At 42.6% G+C, this 15,074-nt stretch overlaps 1 pseudogene; it reads right to left on the bottom strand.

The window, feature by feature from the left end:
• Positions 1-12,757: 12,757 nt before the first annotated feature.
• On the bottom strand, positions 12,758-13,742 carry LOC127232887 (RNA-binding protein with serine-rich domain 1-like; annotated as a pseudogene).
• Positions 13,743-15,074: the final 1,332 nt, after the last annotated feature.

The following is a 15,074-nucleotide window of genomic DNA, read 5'->3' as shown; positions in this document are numbered from 1 at the left end:
TATCCTAGCTGTAGTCTGCAGGGCTGTTTTGTCCAGCTGTTTGGAATGTAGGATCATTACTCTGTTTCTTTTAGTTCTATTTTTTCATTTTTTGAGACAGGGTTTTTCTGTGTAACTTTTATCTGTCCTGGAATTCACTCTGCATACAAGGTTTACTTTGAAATCACAAGGTCTGCTTGCCTCTGTCTTTCAAGTGCTGGGATTAAAGGAGTGTGCCACCACACCCAGTTCCTCTCTGTCTTTTAAAAACCATTTTATTCTTTTTTTCTCCCATGTCTATGAATATTTTAAAACACACTGTAAACCTTTAGAGGTTTTTCTTAATATGAATCTGTCTTTACTGTAAATCATTATCTTTTTCTGGCTACAATCTTTTATATGGTATATATGGTAAACAACATTGCTAAAATGAAAGTCATAGCTGTGTCAGCCACGGTTTACCAAAGATGGCAGTGGGTACCTTTACTGCCAGCAGTGAGAGCTGTGCTCACTGCCTTGGTTTGTGCTAGAAGCCAGCAGCATGTTGCTGGCTTGGAGATGTGGTCACTGCCATTGCCAGCTTTCGTACACACCAATAAATTGTCAGCAGTGTTTTTTTTTTTTTTAAAGCCGTGTGTGTGTGTGTGTGTGTGTGTGTGTGTGTGTGTGTGTGTGTTTGCCGCTTATGCTGAGTCAGGAAACCTCCTTTAAAAGAGCTGCGCAATTATCTGCTTGTCTCTCGCAAAGCAGAGTCCAACTGAGAAAAATGCTGCTACCAAGAAACCTTGCTTGTCTCTGTTCTTTTGTTTGTAATCCCCCCTTTTAAAATTTATTTTATATAACCAAGTCCATTTAAATGAAAACAAACATTTATAGACAATATTTGGGAATTTGGGCTTCGTTCTTTCCAAACTACTTCCTGCTGCTAAGGGGCGCTGTCATGGGAGATTCGAAGAAGATTCAGAAATCCTGGCTGTAGTCTGTCAGGCTGCTTTGTCCAGCTGTTTTGAATGTAGGATCACCCAGTACTCTGTTTCAGGCAGTCTGGCTTGATCAAACCACATTAGTCTGGAAGGAATCCACAGCTTTTCATTTTCTGTGGAAACAAAAATAGAAATCCTTTTCCCCAGTAACTTGTCCTTGAACTTAAATTTTGGAGTCAAAGCATTTTTTTTTTAATTTATTATTTTACTTGATCCCAGTTCCCTCTCCCTCACTCCCTCCCTCCCTCCCTCCCTTCCATCCACCCTCCCTTCTTCCCTTCCTCCCTCCCTCCTTCCTTCCCATTTACCCTCTCTGCCCTCTAACCACCCTCCCCTCCCATCCCCCCACCCCAATTCCATATGTAGGGGAATGCCATCCAGTTGGGGTCATGTAGATCTGACAGGTCATGTGAAGTAGGGACTAGGGCTTCTCTCCTGTCTCTAGATTAAGGCAGTTATCCCTCCATGGGGGATGTGTTTGCAAAGTCTTTTCGTGCACCAGGGATACATCCTGGCTCCACTGTCTGAGGTCCCTTAGACTGTTCAGTCCTTCTGGCTAAGACCCATATTCAGGAGGGCCTGAGTCAGTCCCATGCTGGCTTCCCAGCTATCAGTCTGGTGGCCTGTTAGCTCCTCCTTGTTCAGGTAAGCTGTCTGTATGTGTTTCTGCTGCCTGGTCTTGTCCTCTCCATCTGCATCTGAGTTCTAATTCGACTCAGTGTTGATGTATGGGTGTTTCCTCCTGTTTCCAACAGGCATTAGTTGAGGGCTCCATGGATAAGTTGTTGATCTCACTATCAGGGAAGGGCATTTATGGTAGCCTTTCCACAGAAGCTAAAATTGTTATTTGGCAGCAGTCTTGTAGTTCTCTAGACCTTTCTTTAGGTTGAGTTTTCTCTTCAGACCAATAATGGCTCCCTCTTTTATGTTCTCTCTCTCTCTCCTCTGTCTCTCTCTCTTTCCTGTCTTCTATTCCTAACCAGGCTCAATCTTCCTGGTCCCACATGTTTTCCTTTCCTCCCCCTCATTTTCTGCTACTTCTCTCTCCATTCGCTGCCCCCCCCCACCACTTCCCCTGAGCTCTGGGGGACTTGTCCCTTCCCGGTTCTGTGAGGGACTTTCTATGAATCTCTTAGAATACACCTTGTATCCTAGTTCCTCTGGTAGTGTGAATTATAGGCTGGTGATCCTTTGATCTAGGTCTAAAATCCATATATGAGTGAGTACATACTGTGTTCCTCTTTTTGTGACTGGGTTACCTCATTCAGGATGGTTTCTTCAAGTGCCATCCACTTGCCTGCAAATCTCAAGATACCATTATTTTTTTCTGCAGAATAGTATTCCATTGTGTAGATGTGCCACATCTTCATTAACCATTCTTCAATTGAGGGGCAGCTATGTTGCTTCCAGGTTCTTATTATTACAAATAGTGCTGCTATGAACATAGTTGAACAGATGTCTTTGTTGCATGGATGTGAATCATTTGGGTATATGCCTAAGAGGTGGATTGCCAGGTTCTGTGGCAAACTAATTCCTATTTTCCTGAGGAACCGCCATACTGATCTCCAAAATGGCTGTATGAGTTTGCACTCCCACCAGCAGTGGAGGAATGTTCCCCTTTCTCCACATCCTCTCCAACACCAGTCATCATTGGTGTTTCTAATTTTAGCCATTCTGGCAGGAGTAAGATGGTATCTCAAAGTTGTTTTGATTTGCATTTCCCTGATAGCTAAGGATGTGGAACATTTTCTTAAGTGTCTTTCAGCCTTTTTGATTTCCTCTATTGAGAATTCTTTCTTCAGTTCTGTACCCCATTTTTTAATAGGGTTATTTGGTGTTTTGTTGACTAGTTTCTTGAGTTCTTTGTATATTTTGGAGATCAGCCCTTTTTCGGGTATAGGATTGGTGAAAATCTTTTCCCAGTCTGTGGGCTGCCGTTTGGTCTTGTCCACTGTGTCCTTTGCCTTACAGAAGCTTCTAAGTTTGAAGAGGTCCCATTTATTAATTGTTTCTCTCAGTGTCTGTGCCCCTGGAGTTATGTTCAGGAAGCAGGTTCTTATACCAATTTGTTCAAGGGTACCTCCTACTTTCTCTTCTAAGAGGTTCAATGTGGCTGGATTGTCGTTGAGGTCTTTGATCCATTTGGACTTGAGTTTTGTGCATGGCGACAGACATGGGTTTATCTGCAGTCTTCTACACACCCTCATCCCAATTGTGCCAGCACCATTTGTTGAAGATGCTGCCCTTGCCCCATTGTATTATTTTAGCTGTTTTGTTGAAAATCAGGTGTTCTTAGGTGTGTGGGTTAATATCAGGATTTTCAATTCGATTCCATTGGTCTACCTGTCTATTTTTATGCCAATACTAGGCTGTTTTCAGAACTATAGCTCTGTAGTAGAGCTTAAAGTCAGGAATGGTGATGCCTCCTGAAGTTCTTTTATTGTATAGGGTTGTTTTGGCTATCCTGGGTCTTTTGTTTTTCCATATAAAGTTGATTATTATCCTTTCAAGGTCGGTGAAGAATTGTGGTGGGATTTTAATGGGGATTGCATTGAATCTATAGATTGCTTTGGAAAGATTGCCATTTTTACTATGTTCATCCTACCAATCCAAGAGCATGGGAGATCTTTCCATTTTCTGGTATCTTCTTTAATTTCTTTCTTTAGAGCCACAAAGTTCTTATTATATAGGTCTTTTACTTGTTTGGTAAGCGTTACACCAAGATACTTTATGTTGCTTGTGGCTATTGTAAAGGGTGATGTTTCTCTGATTTCTTTCTCTGTCTCTTTGTCGTCTGAAAAAAGTAGGGCTACTGATTTTTTTGAGTTTATCTTGTATCCTGCTAGTTTGCTGAAGGTGTTTATCAGCTGTAGGAGTTCCCTGGTAGAGTTTATTGGGTCGCTTATGTAAACTATCATATCATCTGCAAATAGAGACAGTTTGACTTCTTCCTTTCCAATTTGGATCCCCTTGATCTCTTTTTGTTGTCTTATAGCATTAGCTAGAACTTCTAGTACGATATGGAAGAGATATGGAGAGAGAGGGCAGCCTTGTCTTGTTCCCGATTTCAGAGGAATTGGCTTAAGTTTCTCTCCATGCAGTTTGATGTTGGCAGTTGGTTTGCTGTATATTGTTCTTATTATGTTTAAGTATGTTCCTGTTATCCCTGACCTCTCCAAGACCTGTATCATGAAAGGGTGTTGAATTTTTCGAAGGCTTTTTCCGCATCTAGGGAGATAATCATATGGTTTTCTTTTTCTGTTCGTTTATATGGTGGATCACGTTGATAGATTTTCGTATGTTAAAACATCCCTGCATTCCAGGGATGAAGCCCAGTTGGTCATGGTGGATGATTTCTCTGATGTATTCTTGAATTTGGTTTGCCAGTATTTTATTGAGTATTTTTGCATCGATGTTCATCAGGAATATTGTTCTGGAGTTTTCTTTCTAAGTTGTGTCTTTGTGAGGCTTGGGTACCAAGGTTATTGTGGCCTCATAAAAAGAGTTTGGCAATGAACCTTCTGTTTCTATCTTGTTGAACAGTTTGAGGTAGAATTCTACTTTGAATCCATCTGGCCCTGGACTTTTTTTGGTTGGAAGGCTTTCGATGACTGCTTCTATTTCATTGCAGGTTATAGGCCTATTTAAGTTGTTTGTCTGTTCTTGATTTAATTTTGGTAAGTGATAGTTATCCAGAAATTCGTCCATTTCCTTTGAATTTTCAATTTTTGTGAAATACAGATTTTCAAAGTATGACCTGAAAATTGTCTGGATTTCCTCTGTGTCTGTTGTTATGTTCCCCTTTTCGTTTCTGATTTTGTTAATTTGCATGTTCTCTCTCTGCTTTTTCGTTAATTTGGATAAAGGTTTGTCTATCTTGTTGATTTTCTCAAAAAACCAACGCTTCATTGCATTATTTTTTTGTATTGTTTTCCTGGTTTCTATTTTGTTGATTTCAGCCCTCAAGTTATTTCCTGGCGTCTATTCCTACAGGGTGAATTCACTTCTCTCTGTTCTAAGGCTTTCAGTTGCGCTGTTAATTCTCTTATGTGAATATTCTCTGTTTTCTTCATATGGGCACTTAGTGCAATGAACTTCCCTCATAGCAATGCTTTCAAGGAGTCCCATAAGTTCGGGTATGTTGTGTCCTCATTCTCGTTGAATATTAGAAAGTCCTTAATTTCTTTCTTTATTTCTTCTTTGACCCAGGAGTGTTGCAATTGCACATTGTTCAGTTTCCATGAGTTTGCAGGTTTTCTGCTATTTGTGTTGTTGAATTCCAATTTTAAAGCATGGTGGTCCGATAAGATACAGGGGACTATTCCTATTCTCTTGTATCTGTTGAGGTTTGTTATGCCACCTAGTGTGTGGTCGATTTTAGAGAAGGTTCCATGTGGAGCAGAGAAGAAGGTATAATCTTTTGTCTTTGGATGGAATATTCTATAGATGTCTGTTAACCCCAGTTGAGACTTAACTTCTGTTAGTTCTTTTGTTTCTTTGTTGAGTTTCTGATTTGTGGTCCTGTCTAGTGTTGAGAGTGGAGTATTGAAGTCTCCCACTATAACTGTGTGAGGTTTTATATGAGCTTTGAGTTTTAGTAGTGTTTCTTTTATGAATGTGGGTGCCTTTGTATTAGAGGCATAGATGTTCAGAACTGAGACTTTGTGTTGATGGATTTCTCCTGCGATGAATATGAAATGACTGTCTTCATCTGTTTTGATTAATTTTGGTTTGAAGTCTAACTTGTTAGATATTAGGATAGCTAAGCCTGCTTGCTTCTTATTTCCATTTGATTGGAAAATCTTTTCCCAACCGTTTACCCTGAGGTAATGTCTATCTTTGAAGCTTAGATGTGTTTCTTGTATGCAGCAAAAGGATGGATTCTGTCTTTGTATCCATTCTGTTAGCCTGTGTCTTTTTATAGGTGAGTTAAGACCATTAATGTTGAGGGTAAGGACCATTGATTGTTGATGCTTGTTTGATTTAGGTTTGTTATTGGCAGTGGTATTGTGAATATATTAGTTCTGCTTTACTCTTGGTTTCTGGTGTAGTTGGATTATCTGTTGCCTGCATTTTTGTGGGTGTAGTCATCTTCCTTAGGTTGGAGTTTTCCTTCCAATACTTTCTGTAGGGCCGTATTTGTAGATACGTATTGGGAAAATCTGGTTTTGTCATTAAATATCTTGTTTTCTCCATCTATCATGATTGAGTTTTGCTGGATATAGTAGCCTAGGCTGGCATCCGTGTTCTCTTAATACTTTTAGAACATCTATCCAGGACCTTCTGGCCTTGAGGGTTTCCATTGGAGAAGTCAGGTGTAATTTTGATAGGTCTGCCTTTATATGTTACCTGTCCTTTTTCCTTCGCTGCTCTTAATATTCTTTCTTTAGTCTGTATGCTAGGTGTTTTGATTATTATATGTCGAGGGGTCTTTTTTCTTTGGTCCAGCCTATTTGGGGTTTGGTATGCTTCTTGTACTTTCATGGGCATGTCCTTCTTCAGATTTGGAAAGTTTTCCTCGATGATTTTGTTGAATATGTTTTCGGCACCTTTGAGCTGGGCTTCCTCACCTTCCTCTATGCCTATTATTCTTAGGTTTGGCCTTTTCATGGTGTCCCACATTTCCTGGATGTTTTGTGTTAAGGATTTGTTGGATTTATGATTTTCTTTGGTCGATGAATCTATTTCTTCTAGTTTATCTTCTGCGCCTGAGATTCTCTCTTCCATCTCTTGAATTCTGTTAGTTATGCTTGTGTCTGTAGTTCCCGATATTTTGCCCAGTTTTTCTATTTCCAGCCTTCCTTCGGTTTGTGTTGCCTTTATTTTCTCTATTTCAGTTTTCAAGTCTTGAACCATTTCCTTCACCTGCTTAATTGTTTTTTCTTGGCTTTCTGTACTTTCCTTATGGAATTTGTTCATTTCTTCCACTTTTTTGTTTGTTTTTTCCTCCATTTCTTTAAGAGATTTTCTCACATCTTCTTTGAGTTCCTCCATCATTTTTATGATGGCAATTTTTGATTCGTTCCCTTCTTCTTCCTCTGCTTTGTTGTTGTGTTCCGTTCTAGTTGGTGTAGATTCCTTAGATTCTGGTGGTTTCATGCTTATCTTTCTGTTGTTAGGTGTTTTCTTATATTGCCTTCTTCCCATAGCTTCTTCCAGTAGGTGTTGGTGGGGTCTCCCCTTCTCTCTATGGTACTTCCCCTGTGAGCTTATGTGGGTCAGAGATTCAATATCTGTAGCTCTGTGTGGTCCAAGCTCTCTAGGATGTCTCTCCACAGACAGGGACCCAGGGATGGGGTCAAGGATGAGGATCCAGTAGAAGATGTCAACAGGAACTTACAGTGGTCCCGCAGAGATAGGCGGATCTCTGGGAGGGGCCCAGGACTCCAGCAGAGGACTGGAGGTGGGGGTCAGAGACCAAGCAGGTGGAAATTACAGGTGGTTGCGTGGATAGGCAGGTCTCCTTTGTTCAGAGTTGCTCCGAGAAGTCTCTGAAGTAGGGTGGACTGTTGGCTCCATCCTCTGTCCCAGTGCTCAACCAGAGCGGCAGGACCGTGGGTAGGCTAGGGTACAGGGTAAGGGGGGCAGGCTCACAGTGGGGTTGGGTGGGGATGTATCAGAGCTCCAAGGGTACTCTCGATGGGGACAGGAGACAGGAGCAGCAGGATCAGGGGCCAACCCAGGGAGTTCTGTAAAACCCTTTTTTAAGCTTTTGTTACATTTTAAGTGGAAGTTCTTTTTAGCCACGTGGGTGCCATATGTAAGGAGTAAGTTTTTCCGCCCACCACTGGTCTTGTCCCGCCACGGCGCCATCCACAAATAATACACCAAGACTCTGTATTTGATATAATGCTGTTGGCCAGGTACTAGTTTCTTATCGGCTAGCTCTGTCTTAATTATTAACCCATTTCTATGTATTTCTACGTGGCCTTAGTGGAGAGCGGGGTCCGGCAGTTCTGTTCTCTCCTGTCTCTCCATGCTGACTCCTCCTTACTACTTCCTCTTTCCTACTTGTCTCCTACTTCCGCCTATCTTGCTTTCCTATTGGCCAACAGTGCTTTATTCATTAACCAGTATGAGAAACATATTTACAGAATGACATCTCCCATCACCTATTGGAGCTTACTTTCCAGTTCATTAGCTCCTGTATCAGACATTCTATAAACATTCAGTTGTAGCACCTTCGAGTTTTCAATATATTGCTAATATATCATCTCAAGTGCCCAAGAAAGAAGAAATCTTTAGGCGTGCTAGACTTTTATGTTCTTTTTGTTTTCTTTTCTTTTGTTTTGTTTTGAGCCTGTCCTGGAACTCACTCTGTAGACCAGGCTGGCCTCAAACCCACAGAGATCCGCCTGCCTCTGCCTCCTGAATGCTGGGAAGATTTTTATGTTATTACAGTTTTCCAGAATCCTTAGTTTTAGACTGTTATAAACATCTTCATGACTTGATTTTAGTTCACCCAAGGCCTCAGTGCCCTAGTCTCAATGCCTGCTTTGTTTTTTTGAAATTTTTGTATTATTATTATTATTTTATTTTACATGTTGATCCAAGTTCCCTCTCTCTTTCTCCCTCTCTCCCTCTTATCTTCTCTCCCCCCTCACATGCACCCTGACCACCCTCCCCTCCCATCCCCCTATCCCAATTCCACATGTAGGGCAATGCCATCCAGGTGGGGTCATGTAAATCTGTCAAGTCATTTGAAGTAGGGACTAGTACTCCTCTCCTGTCTCTATGTTAAGGAAGTATCCCTCCATGGAGGATGTGTCTGCAAGGTCCTTTTATGTACCAGGAATACATCCTGGTTACACTGTCTGAGGTCCCTTAGACTATTCAGTCCTTCTAGCTGAGATCCATATTCAGGGGGTCTGAGTCAGTCCCATGCTGGATTCCTAGTCTGGGGGCTCATTAGCTCCTCCTTGTTCAGCTGTCTCTATGTGTTTCTGTATCCTGGTCTTGTCCTCTCCCTCAGCATCTGGATTGTAGTTCAACTCAGTGTTTAGTTATGTGTGTTTGCTTCTGTTTCCAACAGGTACTAGATGAGGGCTCCATGATGTTGGATACGTTAGTTGATCTCACTATCAGGGAAGGGCATTTATGGTAGCCTTTCCACAGTTGCTTAAATTGTTAGTTGGCAGCAGTCTTGTAGGTCTCTAGACCTTTCTTTAGGTTGAGTTTTCTCTTCAGACCAATAATGGCTCCCGCTTTTATGTTCTCTCTCTCTCTCTCTCTCTCTCTCTCTCTCTCTCTCTCTCTCTCTCTCTCTCTCTCTCTCCTGTCTTCTATTCCTAACCAGGCTCAATTTTCCTAGTCACACGTGTTTTCCTTTCCTCCCCCTTGTTTTCTCCTACTTCTCTCTCCATTCACTGCCCGCACCCTTCCCCTGTGCTATGGGGGACTTGTCCCTTCCCCCTTCTGTGAGAGACTTTATATGAATCTCTTAGAATACACTTTGTGTCCTAGTTCCTCTGGTGGTGTAAATTATAGGCTGGTGATCCTTTGATCTAGGTCTAAAATCCATATATGAGTGAGTACATACCATGTTCCTGTTTTTGTGACTGGATTACCTCATTCAGGATGGTTTCTTCAAGTGCCATCCACTTGCCTGCGAATTTCAAGATTCCATTATTTTTTTTTCTGCTGAGTACTATTCCATTGTGTAGATGTGCCACATCTTCTTTATCCGTTCTTCAATTGAGGGGCAGCTACATTGCTTCCAGGTCCTTGCTATTACAAATAATGCTGCTATAAACATAGTTGAGCACATGTCTTTGTTGCATGGATGTGGATCATTTGGGTATATGCCTAAGAGGTGGATTGCCAGGTTCTGTGGTAAACTAATTCCCATTTTCCTGAGCAACTGCCATACTGACAGTGGGCACGGTAGGGCACAGGGTAGGAGGAGGGCAGGCTCTTAGTGGGGGTGGGTAGGGGTGTATCAGAGCTCCAAGAGCACTCTAGATGGGGACAGGACACAGGGACAGGGAGATCCAGGGCCAACCCAAGGAATTCCCAGGAAAGGTATAGGGAAGAGTCCACCAGAATTGGCTCTAGTCAAGGCCTGGCGATGGGGCACAAAGGCTGGGCTGATACTCAGGATATTTCTGCACCAATAGGAGGATCTTGCTGGGACCTGGCACTCTCCAGCTGAGGCCTCTTTAGCAGAAGCCCTGCGATCTCAATGCCTCTTTTAACAGCACATAGACATTGCATGTGGTGAGTTTTTCTGTCAAGCTGACACAACCCTGGTCTACTTGGGAAGAGGGCACCTCAATTGAGCTATTGCTTCACTTAGATTGGCCTGTGGCCATGCCTTAGAGGAATTGTTTTGATTGATGATGGATGTGGATGGCTCAGCCCATTGTGGGAGGCAAAACTCCTAGGTTTCAGAGCCTGGGCTGTATAAGATAGCAAGTAAAGACCAAGTCTGAGACTAAGCAAGCCAGGAAGCAGCACTCCTCCATGATCTCTACTTCAATTCCTGCTTCCAGGTTCCTGCCTTGAGTGTCTTCCTTGTCTTCCCTTATGGAGCTGCTGTAACCCTGGGGGCATGAACAGAAATAAACCCTATCCTCTACAAATTGCTTTTAACCATGGAGTGTCATGGAAACAGAATGAAACTAGGACAAATGTGCTCCTAAAAGTTGTCATGTGACAACTTTGGAGGGAAACATAATACCTTGGAGTAGTTGGCAGATGTAAACACCACCAAGTTACACATATGAAAGCATTTCTTTTTTTCTAAAAAAAAATTAAAAAGATTTATTTATATCACTTTATATGTATGGGTATTCTGCCTGCATGCACAGATACATGCATCACATGCATGCCTAGTGTGATGGATGTCCTGGATTTATAGACAGGTGTAAGCTGCCATGTGGGAATTGAATCGAGGTCCTCTAGAGGAGCAGCCAGTATTCTTAACTGCTGAGCCAACTATCCAGCTCCCAAAGAGCTTTGTCTCAGGTGAAGGGGGAAGGGTTTGATACAGGGTTTCTCTGTGTGACAGTCCTGGCTGTCCTGGAACTCACAGAGATCTGCTTACCTCTGTCTCAAACTCACAGAGATCTGCTTACCTCTGCCCTACCCCTGAGTACTTGGATTAAAGGCGTGGACCAGAAAGTATTACTAATACCCCAAAAGAGTTCCTCATGCTGCTCCTAGGCCACACCTCTCAAGGGAAAGTTACGTTCTAAGATTTGCTATTTTCCTTGAGCCCACCCCTATTGCGTCATGTAGTGGTAGTTTATTCTTTCTTACCGTGTATGAAGTTACCATCTACCCTTGATGAAGTTACCACCTATCCTTGATAAAGTTTTGAATTTTTCCTCTATTTGGCTTTCAAACATAAGGCTGATATGACTATACTTGTATGTTTTGAAAATCAACGTTCTGTTATTGTTAAATTTTTATTTTTGAGATTTGTAATGAGTACGGTTTTTCTGCCTGCCGCCGCCCGGTCTTGTCCTGCCGCCGCGCCAGCCCCAAATAATACACAGAGACTCTGTATTTGATACAATACTGTTGGCCCGGTTACTTGTTTCTTATTGGCTAGCTCTGCCTTTAATTATTAACCCATTTCTGCTGATCTATGTATTTTCACATGGCCTTCTCTTACCGGGGAGGCGGCTGGCGTCCAGCTCTCTCTAGACTCTCCATCTTGACTCCTCCTTCCTCCTTCCTATTTCCCTTGTCTCCTAATCCCTCCCATCTTCCTTTCCTATTGGCCAACAGTGCTTTATTATTAACCAGTATGAGAAACATATACAGAATGACATCTCCCATCAGAGATTCTCAAATTTTTTTCTTTTAAAAAATATTTGTTTATTTATTATGCTGGCATGTTCTGCTGGCATGTGTGAGGGTACCAGATATCATTATAGATGGTTGTAAACCACTATGTGGTTATTGGGTCCTCCGGAAGAGCAGCCAGTGCTCTTAACCTCTGAGCCATCTCTCCAGTCCCTCAATTTTTTTCTTTACTTCTTTTTTCTTTTTGTTTGCATTCTAACCCTAGGGTTATTCAACACAGTCCTTTCACTCAATACAAGTACAAACACAACCTTATCTAAAATGCTACAAAGTTATAAAACTCAAAACAAATTTTATAGTACTGATTGTTCAATAAAAGCAAAAAGAGGCAATGTATACATTGCCAAGGTTAACCTGCAACATCATCATGAATGGCAGGAGACAATGTGGGTGGTGGCAGATTCCATGAGGACCCCACAGTAGAACTAACTGGCTCACCATTTCAGGGAGTAACAGAGTCATGGGGACAGGGAAAGATACATGGTCAGACATAACAGCACTGCCGCTTGGTTCCCTGTCTGCAGATGTGCCATGTCAACAGCAAGGGCATGACCAGGTTGTTTGACGGGTTCTCGGTCACCCGTGGAAAATGGTCTGATGCACTATGGAGGTTTGCTTGTGCTATCTCTGCTACCAACTGGACTTGCAACAACTGGAAGGGGTGAACTTTTTAGCCAGCAAACTACAGGGTACCTCAATAGGCACAGTCCTGAGTCAACAGTACCTCTGCAGCCATCATCCTCCTGAAGAGGAGATATCTCAACGGCTGTCTTCAAAGACCTCAAATAGGCACAGTCCTGAATCAACAGTACCTCCGCAGCCAGAATCCTCCTGAAGAGGAGATATCTCAAGTGCTGTCTTCAAAGACCACCCTGTATGGGACCCTTCCCTACAGATCCACATTTGGCTAGACAAAACTGAGTTGGGGGAACATAAGTTACAGAGGTACTATAATGTCACTGCTTATAGGGGAGGAGTGGCTCCTATGGCGACAGTGGCAGGCCGGGATATGGAGACCTTCTTGTCATCCGTTGGGATTGAGACCATCTCCTCATCCATGGGGGTGGCCTGCACCACATGAGAGGCAGTGGAAGCATTCTCCTGGGTGGGCTGAATCGCCGTGGGGGTGGCCGAGGCCAGTGTCAACACAGCACTAGCAGTGACCTCTTGTCCATCAATTTGTCCTCCATCCATGTGTCTCATCGCCTTCTCTGCTTCATCTGGATTCTCGAACTCCGCGTATGCATAGCCTTCGGATAGACAAAGATGCATCCTTTCTACAGGCATGTCAATCATTTTGATTTTTCCCATAAGCAGAAAATATTTCCATAATATGATCCTTGGTCATATTCCTGGTAAGCCTCCCAACGTGCATTTTGGTGGGTTTAGGTGAAGGGCTCCTCCTTTCCCTCTCCTTTTCATCTCTTTTATGTGGCTTGGTTTGGAGCAGGAAGGCCACCTGTTGTCATGCAGCTTGGGGAGTCTGCTAGAACTGGAGTTTCGGGATATGCTGGAGCTTCCTGAGCTGCTGGACGCAGAGTGGGAGTTGGAGTCACTGCTTGAGCCTGTGCTAGTGCAGGAGCCCGAGCTGGAGGCTGAGGGGATTGAGACCTGGTGCTGCTGCTTCCACTAGAAGCACTGCCTCTCTTCCTTACCAAGAACCTTCTCGCTTGACTCGTTAGTGGCCCGGTTACCTTTAGAGTCCTTGGACATCTTGTCAGAGCGGTGCTTGTGCTTGGCAGGAGGAGGAGCCCTAGTGCTGGACTTTTTATTATTTTCATTGATTCCTAGCAAGCTCTTCCTTTTGTCACTCCTGAGATGTTCAAAGCAGCAATGGCGGCCTCACTTACCTGAATTCTCACTTCTAACTCGAGTCTTAGAAAGGATCCCAAATCGATTGCAATTTAGGCCAAAGAGCAGCCTTTTAGGACAGTGGTTCACAATCGGCACCGTGGGCTCCAGCCACATATATCGTCCTTGCCTCCCACCCTTTCTCCACTTACAGCTTAGGTAGGGCCTGGCATGGTGATCCTAGGTCTCCAGATCTTCCTGAGGCCGCCCGCCACCTCCTCCTGGTCTTCTCAGACCTGGAGGCCAGCGCAACTCTCACAAAATTTTTTTCTTAAAGAGAAGTACTTTTGTGAATTTTTTTCTTTCATAAGGAACAGTATTTTCCAATTGATTTGGCACATAAAAGTTCGGTAATGGTTTGTGTTTATAGATGTAGACTGAATTTTCCAGAGAAAAAGTATACCCTTGTACAAGACCAAATGGTTAAACTTTGTGACTGTGGAAAAAAAAGACTGTTGCACACCCAGAGCCAAGTTGTCTTGAGCTCTTTCGGTCCCTTTTAGAGCCATGCATTGCCCAACCCTGCTTCTGTTTCATATCAAAACCTGTTGCATGTATCCTTAGCACTCACTGGTTTCCACCAATCCAAAACCCAAGAAAGGCTTCTGAGAACAGCTGAAGTCCATAGCAGAGTTTTCTCAACTTTGTTACTACTTGCTTACTTATAGTATTTGGTAAATGACTTGATTTGTGACTTTAATGGTTCTCTGCTTTATTTAAATCTCCTTTAATAGCTTTCATACTGGGACATCTTATTCAGGGCAACCTGACTCTATGTTACTACCATCATCCATATTTGGCTAAGAATGAGCTACTTCTTATTCCCTTTGCCTTGAGATCTATGTTTTGCATTCACATAGATAAGAAGTAACACTTTAAAAAAGAAAACAGAATTAGTGAATCAAAACCAACTGGAAAAGCAGAAAAGTTTCTTCAGAAAATAGCAGAGGCCCTCCGTTTTCAGAAGTGGTTTAACGAGGCTATCTAAAGAGCTATTTTTGAAAGTTATTTTTGGAAAGAATTCAGTAGGGGCCCCACTGGCAAGATGCCCAAGGGAATCTGTTGAGAACTACAGAGGACTAGAATGTCTTCATTCCTTTGTGCTGTGTTTGGATGCCTTTACTAGCTGCAATAGTAAGATTATCTGCTTCCAGTCACTGCAAGGCTATGCAAAGTTTAGTGCTCTCTGCAGTGTGTATTTGCTCTCTCTCTCTTTCTGTGTGTGTGTGGGGGTGGATGATGCCTCTCCATCATGGTTCCCTTTCTAATTATATTATCTACATACATTTATAAATATAAAAGTTGAAATCTAGGATCCACATATGAAAAAAACCATGGTATATGTCTTTATGTGTCTGGATTACTTAATAAAAGCTCCTGTAGTCAGGGCTATTCACAGAACCCATCATTATTTCATTGAGGAAAAGATGAATTGTCAGGGAATGATAA

Source organism: Phodopus roborovskii, unplaced genomic scaffold, assembly GCF_943737965.1.
Source record: "Phodopus roborovskii unplaced genomic scaffold, PHOROB, whole genome shotgun sequence".
Lineage (NCBI taxonomy): Eukaryota > Metazoa > Chordata > Mammalia > Rodentia > Cricetidae > Phodopus > Phodopus roborovskii.
This window is presented reverse-complemented; position numbering and strand designations above follow the sequence as displayed.